Genomic DNA, 15360 nt, shown 5'->3' with positions numbered 1-15360 from the left:
CCTTGATGCATAAATAAAGAGAAAATCCCTGTCTTTCAATCTGTAAGAGAAGTCAGACCAGAAAGCCGTGCAAAAATATGTAATAAATGTCAGATTACCATCAAGACTATGAATTAGCATGGAACAGTGTAATGGGAAAAAAAAGTAGTAGCATGGGGTAGGTACCATAGGAAGGCCAGTCTGAGCAAGAATTTTTTTATCAAATTCTTGAAAAAGGTCTAGGCAAAATTGAAAATAACATTTCTGAAGTTGAAATGAACTTGATGTGTCCAGAAACAACCAGAGGGCCAGTGTTGCTGGGGTAGAATGTGGAAGGTGGAAAGTGGAAGGAGATGAGTTTGGAGAAATAGGAAATAGCAGAAACCAGGTTTACATGGCTGTTTTAGGAAAGAGGTAAGGAGTTTACATTTTATTCTAAATATGATAGACATGATGTGACCTTATTTATATTTTTAAGGTATTGTAGTTGTTCTGTCAAAAATTAACTATAAGAGGCAAGAGTAGAACCACAAGTGCATCAAATGCTTAACTGGAGGTCTCTCACCATCATAGAGGCTTGGCTAAGTGTAAAAGCAGTGGAGGAAGAAGAGCGAGACACTTTACTAGGGGAAAACTTTAGCCATCCAGTTGGCTATAGTGTGTAGTTCAGATACCTTACTCCTACTTGTAAGGTGCTTTTTGAACTAAGTTTTTATTTTGAACTTCTTCCCATGAAAAAATTGTCAAAATTCTTATTTAATCTGTATTTAAGTCAACCTAAATGTAGGTCATTACTTAAATGTTTTAGACTGTCTTGCCTCTGTGATCTACTTAATACTCAAATCTTGTTACAAAGAATTATAATCCTTTACCAATTATTGTTTTAATCAAAGTATTACTAATTTTTTAAAACTCCCTTTTATTTTTTTATTTATTGGTACATTTAATGTATACAATATAGTGACATTTATTGTTGAAAATCTGTATCTTTACATAATCAATCTTGGTTCTTATTTTTTCCCCATGCCCCTGCCCTTCTTAAACCCCTCCCTCCCTCCCTAAAACTTTGTTACCATTACTTTTCATTTTCTCATTTTAATTCTATTCCCTTATTTCGTTTCCCCTACCACTCCCATTTCCCCTTTCTCTTTGTCCCTTTGCTTCCTATTTCATATTATCTGTTATACCTTTTAGTCCTTATTTACACTTTCAGTTTCTCACACTAGAGAAACTATTCGGTATTTGCATGTGTGTCCTATTTATACAACTTATGAGTATGGCCTCAATGTGCATCCATTTAGCTAGGAATGTCTCTAATTTCTCATTTTTATGGCTGAGTAGTATTCCATTTTATTAAAAAATCACATATTCTTTATCCAGCCTCCTGTTGATGGGCAATTGGGCTGCTACCAAGTTTTAACTATTACACATTGTGCTGCTATGAACATGGGTGCACATATATCACTATGGTATGATTCTTCTTCTTCTTCTTCTTTTTTTTTTTTGGTTTTTTGAGACAGGGTCTCACTATGTAGTTGAGACTGACCTGGAACATACTATGTACCCCAGGCTGGTCTCGAACTCATAGCAATCCTCCTGCCTCAGCCTCCCAAGTGCTGGGATTACAGGTGTGCGCCACCACACCCGGCTGGTATGATTCTTTTAATGCTTTAGGAAGATACCCAGCAGAGGGATAGCTGGGTCAAGTGGGACTTCCAATCCTAGTTCTTTAAGATATCTCCATACTGCTTTCCACAGTGGTTGCACCAGTCTACACTCCCCCCCTCAGCAGTGAAGCAGTGTTCCCCTTTCCCCACAGCCCTGACAGCAGTTGTTATTGGTTGATTTCTTGATAGCAGCCATTCTTTCTGGGGTGAGGTAGAATCTCAGTGCTGTTTTCATGTGCATTTCTGAAATGACCAGTGATATGGAACATTTTTTCATGTTTATTTGCTACTTTTACTTCTTTGTCTGAGAAATGTCTATTCATTTCAGATGCCCATTTTTGGATTGTGTCTTTAAATTTGGGGAGTCTGATTTTTTTAAGTTCTTTATATATTCTAGATAGTAGACCTTTGTCTGAGGAGCAGCTGGTGAAATTTTTTCCCACATAGTGGATTGTCTTTTCACACTGTTGGTGGTTTCTCTTGCCATGCAGAAGCTTTTTAATAAGAAGACATCCTACTTGTTGATTGTTTTTGCTAGCTCATGGGCAACTGAGGTTTTGTTCATAAAATCTTTTCCTATGCCAATGTCTTCAAGAGTTCTACCTAACCTCTCTTCCAGCCAGTTTAGTGTTTCTGTTTTAATATTTAGATCTTTAATCCATTTCTGTTTTACTTTAGTGCATGGTAAGCTATATAGGTCTACTTTTAATCTTGGCAAGTTGAAACCCACTTTTTCCAGCACCTTTATTAAAGAGGCTATCTTTCCTTCAGCGAGGATGGTTGACTCCTTTGTCAATGATGAGTTGACTGAGTATGTCTGGAATTGTTTCTGCATCTTCTAATGTGTTGCACTGATCCTTGGGTCTGTTTCTTTGCCAGTACCATGCTGTTTTTATCACAATGGCTTTGTAGTATAGTTTCAAGTTGGGGATTGTGGTACCCCCTGCCATGTCTCTGTTGCCTAGAATTGCTTTTGCTATTCTAGGTCTCTTCTGGTTCCAAATGAATTTTTGGATTGTTTTCTCAACGTCTGTGAAGTATGCTCCTGAGATTTCGATTGCGATTGCATTGAATCTATATAGCAGGTTTGGAAGTATGGCCATTTTCACTATGCTGATTCTTCTACACAGGAGCAAGGGATGTCTCTCCATTTTCTGATATCCTCTTCAAGGTCTTTTTTCAGAGTGCTGTAGTAAAACTACTTTTTCATGAATCCTCTCTCCTGTGCTTTGGAATTCATTTTTATTTTGGGATCCCATAGTCACTTCTATGTTGCTACTCAAAAATATAATCCAAACTCAGTAGTTTAAAATATCAGTTTTACTTTGCTTATGATTATGTGGGTCAGAAATTCAGAGAGGGTTCAGTTTCATGGTTCATCTGAGGTGTCATAACTTAAAGTAGCCATGACCATTTTCTGGGTGGCTTCCTCACTCCCAAGTTTGGTACCTCAGTGATTCTTGGCTTTTCTCCATCTCCACAAGACATCCTCTTCTCTTTCTTCAGAGACTTGGTTACTCTCAGCAGGAAAGCCTGTACTACCAATGTTAAGGCCTCCAAGACAGCAACATAGAAGCTGCCAGAGTTCTCAAGGTTAACTGTGGAAGTGGCATATCAGAATGCAGTGTACTGGTCCCTGAAATCATGGGCCAGCCTAGATCCAAGAGAGTGAAAGGAAAGGCTTTGCTCCTTGCCGGGGAATGGCATGGGCTCACAGGGTGGGAAGGAATTAATGGTGGCTATTTACAAAAATTACCATTATTTGTTGGTACCAGAAATTGAACTCAGGGACTCAAGCTGGCCAGGAAGGTGTTGCACTGCTGAGTTATGTTCCTGGCATTGATGGCCGTCTTGCAGGCAGCTCTCATACCATAGTACTTTACTCTAATTTATTTTTTTAAAGCATGGCTTAGTATATATTTATTTGCACAGCTGTCTCATTGCCCTTATTAAATTATAAGTTCCTTTTTTTGGGGTGGGGTACTGGGAATCGCACTTGGGCCCTTGCGCTTGCGAGGCAGGCGGCGGAACCTCTGAGCTAAATCCCCAGCCCTAAATTATAAGTTCTTTGAGGGAGAACGTGATATTTGGTTATCTTTGCATCTCAGATCTCACATTAGAGATTTTCATTGCCCATTTCATGAATCTAATTTATATTATGATATTCCTAGAAAATATATGCTAGCATGAAAAACTAACTCAGTTTGACAAGAAATTATTAAATATTTACTAAGTTCAGTGGGTTGATTAATTATAAGGGTTGAACATTTCTTACTTTTGAGAAATTTTACAGATATTTAAATAAATTAAACATTTACTGGGCAAATTTCTGCAGTGAGTGAGTAAGGTATACACGGATGAAAATATCTTCAACATGTTATTTAAAAAATGAGTCTCACAGCAACCATCAGAAATGGTGTAAAAATTTTGCCAGTCTTATATTACAGATGAGGGAGGAAACATGAGACAGATCTGGGACTGTAGTTTAGTCTCTAAAGCATTCATTATTTTTGCACCACGCTGAAGGTCTAATGTTTAGTTTATATTCAAGATCCCCCATAATGTTGCCTTAAAATGTTCCCTTCCATTTATGTGTCACTAGTCTTTAGGTAGTGAATATTGTTTTTTCATCAGGACTCAAAGTCTCTAATAGTTTTGCTGATGCTTTGCTCTCCTTTCCCCTTATTTGTTTACATTTACTGACATTTAATATTAAAATATGAATATTAATTGAAGTCCTACTTCATGTAAGATATACCAGGATGAGAGAGACCAAGGTAAATGAGGAATATTTCCTACCCTCAAGGCTCTTTCAGTTTAGTAGTAGAGATAGTGTCTCTTAAATTGAGCCATTACCCTCTTGTGTCTCCTTTCCTCCTCTTTTGTCAAAATCCTATTTAACTCTCAACAAAAATTTCATCTCCTCTATGAAATCATCTTGGCACTTTTGTCAGTAATACTGTTGTTCACAGTTTATAACTGTATGGCTGTCTTCAACTCGTTTGAGTCTCCTACTGTGCTAACATTTGAAAAGAAGCAGTGTTTGAAATACAAGTTTTATATTGTTTGAAGCTATAGTGTATGATACTTAGCACAATATTCAGGTTTCTGAACATGCAGTAAATTCTACCAGCCACTTGCAAATTGCCTGAAACAAACACAATTTCCCTCATACTCTTTGAATTTTGCCTCCACCCATGGCTGTTGCTGCAGACTTCGGTGGCCACGATTACACCATGTACTTTTGCACCTGATTGGACAGGAATGTACACGTCATCCAGAAATGGAGAGCTCATTGGCTGACCCTCAGCTCATCAGCTTTTCAGATTCTCTGACAAGTTGGTATTAAGAAAAGCAGATATCCACTTGTGCAGGGTATTTGCCCTATAAGTTAATATATTTTTGAGTATGACAATCACGTTGGTCATGTTGTTTGTACAGAAGGAGAAGAGACTGAGAGAGTGGCTTTGGTCCTAGTTTGTTTCCCATTCAAATTCCTAGAAGTCTGAATTTTCATTTCTTCTCGTGAAACTATCTTAAGTTATTAAATAAATGCTCCCCCACTTCTTGCTACCCAAAATGCTTTGAGCAAGAAAGTGCCAGATTTAATTCTGTCTTTTGGAACACTTTAATTTCACTGAGTTCTTAAACTCCCACTTAGAGCTGCTTTCTTAAGATAATTGATTTCGTTGGCTTTTGTGGTTCTGAGCTATTCCAGTTCCTCTCTCACGATGTCTCTTTCTATGCTTATTTTTTAGTAATCCTTTCTTTTTATCTTATTAAAGCTTGTGCTTTTTCCAGAGATTTTGCTCTTGACTTTCTTTTTCTTTGTTATTATTTCTTATTATTCTTGTCTTTCCCCATGATATCAGCAGTCATCTATGAAGGTGACAATATACCACACACACACACACACACACATACACACACATTTCATTGGTTTGACTCCTCTTCTAACTTCTTTTTTACTTACTGGCATCTGGAACTTTACAGGTCCAAACAATTTATCTTTCCCCCAGGAAAATTAAAGTAGATTTTGGATGACTTTGAAAATACTCTTTCATTCTTAATTCTGTGAATCTGGGTTCTTGTGACCTTTTATTTTCTGTTAAGGGTCTAACTTTTCTCTTGGTAGTCTAGATATTTTTTCCTTACTTCTTTTTATTGGTACATGTTTCTAGTACATTACGATTACATTCATCACGGGGATTTGGTACATGTAAATAGCATTTTCCGAGTCCTTCTTTTGGGGAGGAGCCTCCTCCCTCCCCTTCGCTGTACCTCTTGGACCTCTTCTCCTACATATACATATATAATTTTTTATACATGTGGTAGTACGTGATGATCACATTCCTTGTGGAGACTTGGTGCCTGTATATACCTCTTCACAATCTGTGCCTTTTCGTTTTGAATCCCCTTCCCCTCCCCTCTTCCCCCGCTTTGTCTTTCAGTTCCCTTCCCCTATGCCAAAGATCGATCTTATAATTTCCTACTGTCTATTCTTTTTTAAAAATATTTTCATTGGTACGTTGTAGATACACAGTATAGTTACATTCATCATTGTATCTTTACATAACATATCTTGGTTCTTATTTTTTCCCCATTTCCCCTAGCCTCCCTTCCCGCCTCCACCCTTCCCTTTTTACAACGACTTTGTTTCCAGTTTTTAAAATTTTTTCTCTTTCCTTTTTACCTTTTCCCTACCCCTCCCATTTGTCCAATATCTTTACTTCCTATTACAAAATATAAACTATAAAATTTGACCCTTATTTGCACTTTTACTTTATCACACCAGAGAAACTATATTGTATTTACACATATGTGTCCTATTACTTTCTCTTAACAGTATGTCTTCATTGTGCATCCACTTAGCTATAAATGTCTCTAGTTTCTCATTTTTTATGGCTGAATAGTACTCCATTTATTAAAAAAACCACATCTTTATTCAGTCTCCAGTTGATGCGCAATTGGGCTGTTTCCAAGTTTTAGCTATTACAATCTGTGTCACTATAAACATGGTAAGTATATATCACTATGGCATGATTCTTTTAATTATTTAGGGAAGATACCCAACAGGGGAATAGCTGGGTGAAATGGGACTTCCATTCCTAGTTGTTTAAGGTATCTTCATATTGATTTCCACAGTGGCTGCACCAGAATGCACTCCCACCAACAATGAAGAAGGGTTCCTTTTTCCTCACACCCCTGCCAGCATTTGTTATTGGTTGATTTCCTGATAGTAGCCATTCTTTCTGGGGTGAGGTGGAATCTCAGTGTTGTTTTCATTTGCATCTCTCGAATGACCAGTGATGTTGAACATTTTTCATTTATTTATTTGCTTCTTTTAGTTCTCTGTCTGAGAAATGTTTCTTCATTTCAAATGCCCATTTTTGAATTGGATCTTTATATTTGGGGGGCTTAATTTTTTGAGTTCTTTATATATTCTAGATAGTGGACCTTTTTCGGAGGAACAGCTGGTCAAGATTTTTTCCTACATTGTAGATTGTTTCTTAGCTCTGTTGTCATTTTCTCTTGCAGTGCAGAAGCTCTTTAAAAAGTTGAGGTCCCAGTTGGTGGTTCTTTGTACTAGTTCCCGTGCTACTGAGGATTTGTTCATAAAGTCTTTTCCTATGCCAAAGTCTCTCAAGAGTTCTACCTAACTTATCATCCAACAAGTTTAGTGTTTCTGTTTTAATATTTAGATCTTTAATCCACTTCAATTTTAGTTTAGTGCATGGTGAAAGATAGGGGTCTATTTTAATCTTTGACAAATTGAAATCCAGTTTTTCCAACACCATTTATTAAAGCAGCTATCTGTCCTCCAGTGAAGATGCTGGCTGCTTTGTCAAAGATGAAGTAGCTGAGTATTTCTGGAGTTGTTTCTGCACCTTCTAATGTATTCCACTGATCCTTGGATCTGTTTCTTTGCCAGTACCATGCTATTTTTAACACAGTGGCTTTGTAGTATAGTTTCAATTTGGGGATTGTGATACCCTCTGCCAAGTCTCTGTTGCCTAGAATGGCTTTGGCTATTCTAGGACTCTTTTTTTTTTCCAAATGAATTTGTGTATGGTTTTCTCTAGTTCTGTGAAATATACTGTTTGGATTTCAATAGGGATTGTGTTGAATCTGTATAGCAGTTTTGGAAGTATGGCTATTTTCATTATGTTGATTCTTCCTACCCAGGAGCAGGGAATATCTTTCCATTTTCTTATATCCTCTTCAATCTCTTTGTTCAGAGTGTTGTACTTCTCAATGTAGAAGTCACTTGTTTCCTTTGTTAGATTGATTCCTAGGTATTTCATTTTTTTGGATGCTATTGTGAAGGGAATTGTTTCCCTCATTTCTCTCTCAGTGAGTCTGTTATTTGTGTATAAGAAGGCTTTTGATTTCTGAGTGTTTGTCTTGTATCCAGCTACTCTGCTGAATCTGTCAATTAAGTCTAGAAGTCTTTTACTGGAGTTTTTTTGGGTCATCTATGTAGAGTATCAGATCTTCAGCAAATAATGACAGTTTAACTTCTTAATTTCCTTTTATTTTTTTCTTTTGTCTAATTGCTGTGGCTAATGTTTCCAAAACTATATTGAACAGGAGTGGTGATAGTGGACATTCTTGTCTTGTTCCTGATTTTAGCGTGAAGGTTTTCAGGTTTTGGCTGTTTAGTATGATGTTGGCTATTGGTTTTTCATAGATAGCCTTTATCAAGTTGAGATAAAGACCATCAATTCCAATTTTCTGCAGGGTTTTCATCATGAATGGGTGTTGAACTTTGTCAAATGCTTTTCTGCATCTATCAAGAGGATCATTGATTCTGTTAATACAGTCTATTACATTTATTGATTTATGAATGTTGAATCATCCTTGTATTCCTGGGATAAGTCCAACTTGGTCAGGTTGTGTGATCTTCTTGATGACACTCTGTATTCTGTTTGCCAGTATCTTATTGAGGATATTTGCATCTGTGTTCATTAAGGCGATTGGCCTGTAGTTCTCTTTTTTGGTTGGGTCTTTCTCTGGTTTTGGAATCAAAGTAGTACTTGCTTCCAGGAATGAATTTGGCAGTAGTTCTTCTCTGAATGTTTTATAGCAGTGAAGCCATCAGGACCTGGGCTTTTCTTAGTTGATAAGTTTTTAATTACATTTTCAATTTCACTGATTGTAATTGGGGTGTTTAGAATTTTCATATCTTCTTCATTCAACTTTGTAATGCATATGTAACTAGAAATATGTCCATTTCTTCTATATTTTCCTTTTAATTATAATATGGTTCTTGAAGTAGGCACTGATGATCCTTTGGATTTCTGCTGGATCTGCTGTTACTTCACCTTTTTCATTCCTAGTTGCATGGATTTGAGCCTTTTCTTTCCTTTTTTTTAAAAAATGGGTTGACTAGTGCTTTATCAATTTTATTTATTCTTTTGAAAAACCAACTCTTTGATTCATTGATTTTTTTGTATTGTTCTCTTAGTCTCCACTGCACTGATTTCTGCTCTGATATTTATAATTTCCTCCCTTGTACAAGCTTTCAGTTTGTCTTGCTCTTCTTTTTCTAGAAGCTTAACATTCAGCATTAGGTTGTTTATTTGAGCTCGCTCTGTTTTTCTAGTGTGGGTATTCACTACTATGAATTTTCCACATAGAACTGCTTTCATTGTGTCCCATAGATTCCTATGTATTGTATTGGAGTTATAATTTATTTGTAAAAACTGTCTGATTTCTTCTTTAATTTCCTCTGTGACCCATTGGTTGTTCAGGAGAGTATTATTCAGTTTCTTTGTGTTTGTGAAGTTCTTGCAGTTTCTTTTGTTATTGATCTCCAGTTTAATTGGACTATGGTCTGATAGTATATATGGGATAACTTCAACTCCTTTGCATTTACATAAACATGTTCTGTGAGCTAGTATGTGGTTTATTTTGGAGAGTAACCCATGTGCATCCAAAAAGAATGAATATTTTGATTTTGTGGGGTGGAACACTCTATAAACATCTGTTCAATCCCTTTATTGAAAAGCTTGGTTCAGTTCTAGTATTTCATTGTTGGTTTTTTGTCTAGATGATCTGTCTATTTGTGACAGTGGGGTACTGAGGTCCCCCACTACAGTTGTATTAGTGCTTCTTTGGTTTTTTATGTCCCTTAATATTTGTTTTGTGTAGTTGGTGGCATTAATATTTGGTGCATATATATTTATGATTGTCATCTCTTCCTCTTGGATTGTTCCCTTTACAAGGATGTAGTGACCTTCTTTGTCTCTCTTAATTAGTTTTGGTTTGAAATCTACTTTGTCTGAAAATAAGATAGCTACCCCTGCTTTTTTCTGTGTTCCTGTCATGTTATCATTTTCCATCCTTTTACTTTCTATGAGTTTATTTCTGAACTAGATGCATTTCTTGTATACAGTGTATTGTTGGATTTTGCTTCTTAATCCATCCTGCCAGTCTATTTCTTTTGATTGGTGAATTGAAGCCATTGACACTGCTGGTTATAACTGTTATATATTGACTTATCATCATCATGTTATTATCCTGTTGTTGGCTGTTTTTAATTTTTTTCTGCTCTCCCTTCACTTTCTTACCTTGCCTGATGGGTTTGCTCTGTTGGGCCTCATGGAGTTGTGAACCTCATGTTCTTTTTCTAGGTTGTTATTTAGAATTCTTTGTAGTGCTGGCTTGGTATTCATGAAGTTTCTCAGGTGTTCTTTGTCATGTAAGTATCTTATTTCCCCAATAATTTTGAAAGATAGTTTTGCAGGATATGTCAGTCTAGGTTAGAGGTTGTTTTCTTTTAGGGCTTGAAATACTTCACTCCAGGCTCTCCTTGACCTGAGGGTTTGTGTTGAAAAGTCTGCTGTGATTCTGATGGGCTCTCCTTTTATGTGATTTGTTTCTTTTCTCTTACTGCTCGTAGTAGCTTGTTCTTCTGTTTGGTTTCTGGATCTTGATTATTATATATCTATGTGTGGATTTTTTTTTGATTATGGCTCCTTGGTGTCCTGTATGCCTCACTTATGTTCATGTGAGTTCTTCTGTTTGTGAAGTTTTCTGTTACTAATTCTGTGAACAGTTTTTTTTAATGTCATTTGTACTTTCTCCTTTTTCGTTGACTCCCATCAGTCTTATATTATTCTTCTTTGTATTATCTTGGAGCTGTTGTATTGATTTCTCATGTTTCCATACTTTTTAAAAAGAGATCCCTTTTTTCATGGTCACTGACCTCCATCCTGTCTTCTATATCTGATATCCTGTCTTCAGATTGGCTCAGCCTGTTATGAATACTTTCAATAGAGTTTTTGATCTCCTGGATATCTGTTTGAATCTGTTTCATGGATTCCATTTCTTTCCTGTGCTGGCTATTCATGGCTTCCATCATGGTCATGAGCTCATGTACTTTCTTTTAATGTTTCTGTTCTAGAGCCTGTAATCATGTAATTCATTCTGCTCACCATCTCTTTAGTTATCTGGGAAATTATTCCTGTTTTGAATTTTTCTAGAGCCTCATTTGTCTGTTTTGTTACTTCCTGTGCTATCAGTTCAGGGTGTCCAGATGGTTGATTATCAGACTTTTCCTCCTCATTTCCACTAGAATTTGCCCTTTGTAAGCTGGAAGTCTGTGTTTGTGTTTGAGCCTTGTTTGAATATCTTCCCATTTTTTTGTTGTTGGTACTGTCCTTGGTCTGATACCTGGGTTAATACTTCAATCTTCCTGTTATAGCTTGTCTTTAGGTTTTGAGTCTATAATGACTCTTTTTCATTATACCAGAAAGGACAACTGATTAGATCAGTCACAACGTGTTAGTCCAAATGATGCAATCAGCAACACAAATGAATCAAGCACAGTGTAGAAAATGGCAGCTTGGGGTAGTTATTAATTTGTTGCCTTTAACTGTGCGAATTAAATCAAAATTGAGGCTAGAGCTCAGGACAATGGCCTTTATGACCCTCCTGTGCTTCTGTGATGTGAATCCAGGTACCAGCACAGCCAGGAGGCCAGAGGTGTGTTTGGGGGGGGCATTGTGTGTGTGGGGGTTGCAGGCACCCCCATGGCTCTGCCTCTTTCCCTTTGCTGCTGAGGTCGGGTGGCTAGAGGGAGAGCAGCCAGATAGCTCCATGCAGTTCCTCCTCTTACTGATCTGCTGCTGAGGTCCAGTGGTGGTCTGCTGCCAAGGTCCTATCTAGATATGTTTTTCTTATAGCCTTCTGAGTATTTTCAGTATTAAGCTAGACTTTCAGGATATATTATGATTAATAATGGTTATAAATAGCCAGCATCTAAGTAGTGATTAGTAACAATAGACCCTATTTAATCCACACATTTCCAGACTAGACCTAATCTTGATGTGAGCCGAGAGGCTCCCCCCCAATCTGTAGTCCATTTTAGATATCCAGGATGAAGGAAAAAAGTGCCTCAATGATTCCCAGAAGAGAGCTGGTCTTATTAACCTATTACAGTATCCTCTAAACAGGTTTCCATGGGTGAGGGTACCATGTGATGTTGGTGTTAAGTGACTTACTTCACAGTGTCCAGCACAATAGTCAGTTGTATTGTAGGAGTTGTATTCTTCTCTAACATTACACTTTCCTTGAAATCCAATGCCTGAGCTGATTCGTTAGCATTTGGACTAGAACCAGAGAGTCTAAGGGGATCTACAGAAAGTAGGACAAGAACAACCTTACCAGTAGTTGTTAAAGTAACCTTCTGAATGATTTGGGAACTTCCCCATTCTCACTCAGCCAAGAAAGACAGTGATCACCATTTCCAATTTGGAAGGAGCAACTGTAGGTCAATGGATATCTATCAAGGGTGTATATATATATTTAACAGATAACCAAAAATGTTGGCAATCTCAAAAAGGTCTTGAGAATGTTGATGCTGCCCTCACAAAAAAACCTTTCATGTTATGGTGAATTCAATACATACCCTCATCTTGTCGCAGGACTTTAGCTGTTATCATGCTGTTCTATATAGATTCATATTGCTTTAAGTCTGGTCTTGCATATATCTAACTAGAAAACCCAAAATATTACCCTTAGCTCTAGTCAAAGGCATCTCTTAGTAGTGAGCTTTGTAAGATAGTAAAAATTGTATCATCTAGAGCTCAGTTTATTGAATATATGAACTAGTGGATTTGCCTCTGTAGACCACAATGGAAATTTATGCTCATAATATGTAAGTTTTTTAAATTGTCTTCTGCATCGTGAAGAAGATAAACTCATTTTTTGTATATATGAAGGGATTTTTATGTGCAGTGTAAAACACAGAGAGTCTGTATATGTATTTTGATGCAGCTGTAATAACTAGCTTCATAATGTGATCAAAACAGGAATATACAATATCTTGAATTCTATTTACTGGAATTTTGTAGTAAGTTGAGCTTTGTTTTATAAGCCAATTTGATGAACAGAAAAACCTTTGAGACTCATTTTACATGTGTTCTCAAATTTTAACTAAGTGTATTAAAGTCACTAATTTTTTGCAATTGTAAAAGTGACTACCATTCATTGAGTACCTAGTCAATGCCCAGAACAATGGAAGGTACTTTACATACATTCTTTGTTTTCTTTATAGTTGGCAGAATCACTAGACTAAAGTGGTGTATTATGAAGAATATGAATTTTGGGGGCAGGCAGAGCTGGATTTGTCATTGCCCAGATATGTGACTTTGTGTAAATTGCTTCCCATATTTCTGAAGTTTACTATAAAGATTGCTATATATTAATTTTAATCTATATATACACCCGAATATGAAGCTGGTCAAAGTCAGAGAGCACTAAGTGTTTATGTCATATGTGATCCTTTTCTGGTAAGCTGGTTGCTTTAGAATTGAGATTTTTCAGTTTCAAATTTTGAGGCCATCCACAAATATTTCCTCCGTGTGTTCTCAAAGTGTCTGAATCTTGTAACTGTAGTAAAGAATCTTTGGTGGGATTAAGCTATAATTTGAGACAGTGATTTTTATTTGAATGGGGTATTTGAGATACAGTTTTTTTTTGGGGGGGTTGATTTTCTTGCTTGCTTGCTTTTTCCTGAAGATCTTCCTTAGGGGTCTGTGAGGGAAGTGTCATGAGGATGGGAATGGTCACCACACAGAGGTAGATTAAGGAACCTACTGTGTCAAGCACAGAGCTCTGTGGAAAGTTCCTTCTGGTAATGTGTCAAGGAATCAAATGAGAAATCAGTTAGAACCTTGCTTTATGATACTTGAAGATGTCTCATGCCCTTAAATTAGAGTACATTCTTTGTAACTTTATTTTGCTTTTCTTGAGGGATGCTGTAAGAGTAATGGGTGTTTAGTATAGACATCTGAGAACTAAAGAACAAAATAGTAAGTGAGGAATGGGGAAGAGAGAAAGAGGAGGAAGAGCAATGAAAAAGAAAAAGGAAATAAAAATACTTAGCATTCCGTAATTCTTAACTAATCAGGATATGATTGTTTTTAGGTCACCCCCATTTCTTTAAGTATTATAAGATAGCATTTTTAAAGACTAATTTTTCATCATATAGATATATTGAATCTAATTTTATTGCTTGCTTAGATTGTTTATTTTCAATTGATATCATTGAAACATCTTTGCATTATACCTGTTTGTCTAAATCTCTGGTTTATTTATTTATTTATTTATTTAGAGTACCAGGGATCAAACTTGGGTCTTTGCAGTTGTGAGACAGGCAGTGACACCACTGAGCTAAATCCCTGGTCCTAATTTTTATTTTTTGATAAGTATTCCTAGGAAAGGAATCATTGCGTTCTTCAAAACTAAAGGACTTTTACAAAAACTCTGGAAACAAGTTGTGCAATAGCTTTATGAAATGAATAGTACAAGTTATGCTTTTGCCAGTAACATATGAGTTACTTTTCTCCAAATAATTTTTCAACAATAGATCATTCATTTGGTGTCTTTAATTTGCATTTGACATTTTCCTTACCAAGAACATTATAAAGTTACAAAATGAGAGCAGAGCATCAGATAGCGACTGCATTTTTACAAGGATTTGTGAAAACTGGATGAAGCATCTGAACACATTTTTAAGATACATGTTTCAAAAAGAATAAATGTATATTTACTCTATGAAATTATGAATCTTTTTGTCTAATTATTGTTTCAACAGCTTTGGAGAGGAGGGGATTCAGTATTCAGTAAATATTGTACCATTTATTAGGGCATTATTTAAAGTTTTCACTATTTTTATCTATTATTTGGTGATAGTGGTGGCATAATATATAGAGAATAATAACATTAACATTTTGTGATTTGATAAACCTTTTGATTTCTTAACCTACTTAAGTTAATAAATTTACTGAAAGTTACGATTTGATTAATTATGCATCCTGTTGGTGAATTTGCAACTGGTTATCTTATTTAATGAGTCAAACATGAGTCAACTGCACAGAAATAGAGGAGATTTGGGAGATTTGGAAGTTAGATTGAGGCACGCCCTTGAGTGTGGGTGGTTGTGGATGGGATGTGGGGCCAGAACATAACAATGTAGTGTGTGTGTGTGTGTGTGTGTGTGTGTGTGTGTGTGTGTGTGTGTTTGTGTGTGTATTACATTCGGGAAAGTACTCTAGAGAGCAGACCTAATGGTTTTATTGGTCAAAGAAGCAGCCACAGAGGGAAATGATTAGGGGACCTAGTTATAATATCAAGAGAATCAGTTGGGTCTTGGTTTCAGGAACTCAGCAGAAGTCTAGTTACTAGAACTTTGCCAAAAATTCAG

The 15360-nt window shown here is 36.4% G+C and overlaps 1 protein-coding gene across 6 annotated transcripts in view; it reads left to right on the top strand.

Moving 5' to 3' along the window:
• Tmem117 (transmembrane protein 117) overlaps positions 1–15360 on the top strand; it is a 559715-nt gene that overhangs the window by 63536 nt on the left and 480819 nt on the right. The window lies entirely within an intron of this gene.

The sequence above is a fragment of the Fukomys damarensis genome, unplaced genomic scaffold (assembly GCF_012274545.1).
Source record: "Fukomys damarensis isolate Sample0158 unplaced genomic scaffold, DMR_v1.0_HiC HiC_scaffold_15, whole genome shotgun sequence".
Taxonomy (NCBI): Eukaryota; Metazoa; Chordata; class Mammalia; order Rodentia; family Bathyergidae; genus Fukomys; species Fukomys damarensis.
This window is presented reverse-complemented; position numbering and strand designations above follow the sequence as displayed.